At 40.9% G+C, this 1,149-nt stretch overlaps 1 pseudogene; it reads right to left on the minus strand.

Annotated features, from left to right (window-relative positions):
* Nucleotides 1-501: 501 nt before the first annotated feature.
* LOC136338389 (large ribosomal subunit protein eL31-like) lies at nucleotides 502-946 on the minus strand (annotated as a pseudogene).
* Between the last annotated feature and the right edge of the window lie 203 nt (nucleotides 947-1,149).

Below are 1,149 nucleotides of genomic sequence, written 5' to 3' on the forward strand. Positions count from 1 at the left end.
CTATGTTTATCTTCATGCTATCTTCCAGACATGGAGCATGTGTGGAAGGTAGTATGATTCAAGCTATACACATGCAGACCTTTCCTCCCAAACTCTGCCCTATCCCACTGGCCACCTATGCCTCCTGCTACATTAGCACACTGCTTGCTTCAAGCGCACAGAGAAACATTATTCAAGTGTGGGCAAGTTCCCAGATAGACACTATTGTAGGTCACAAGTACAATTTCACTTTATTCAGTTCTAATTCTGAGATATTATATAGTAAAACACAGATTCTAATGGGAGAAATAGAGATTATCTTTGTTCCATTTTTAGAAAGAAAAGTATTACTATCTTCTGTGCTTTAGATGAGTGGACTATAATTTTACTTAAAATGAATACAAAGTTTTGGACTTAATAAGCAACATTTTAATTAACTGCTGGGTTATGACTTTTCCATGTTGAATTACTATATGTATATTTTTCCAGTCCACTTTTATAACTTTATTCAACAATCAGTAGTTAGTTCTTATCCACATTAACTGTTTGTAGATTTTTGAAAGGTATGTAGGTGACCAACGTATAGAGCTTGCTTGGTGAATTTTCATCCTCATTACATTTTCTGGACAACCACACCTGGATAGGTGTGGTTGCTGTTAACTGAAAAGTTTCCTCAACAAGCCATCAACTATATGATCTTATGGAAGGGACATCCCTTATTCCTTTGGTCCAGACAGCTTTGTTGAGCCTGGTGTCAATGCACCCATCTGGAGTTCCCATCCCCTTCATGGCAGATTTCCAGATATCTTTGAGTGCCTGAGGGGCATGCTTCCTGAAACCCATTCCATGGATGCGCTTATGAATGTTGATGGTGTACTCTCTGGTCACTTCATGGTTGATGGTAGAATGGCCCTTGTTCTTCTTGCTTCTTGGCAGGAGCCATTATGCCAGGCCCAAGTTGGAAAGAAACTGCAGAGGTATTGTGGGAGTAATATGACCTTGAAAATGAGTGTGTAAATGGATTTGTTTAAAATACACAAAGGAGGCCCTGGCCAGTTGGCTCAGCGATAAAGCATTGGCCTAGAGTGTGGAAGTCCTTGGTTCAATTCCCAGTCAGGGCACACAGGGGAAGCGCCCATCTGCTTCTCCACTCTTCCCCCTCTCTTTCCT

The sequence above is a fragment of the Saccopteryx bilineata genome, chromosome 5 (genome assembly GCF_036850765.1).
Source record: "Saccopteryx bilineata isolate mSacBil1 chromosome 5, mSacBil1_pri_phased_curated, whole genome shotgun sequence".
Taxonomy (NCBI): Eukaryota; Metazoa; Chordata; class Mammalia; order Chiroptera; family Emballonuridae; genus Saccopteryx; species Saccopteryx bilineata.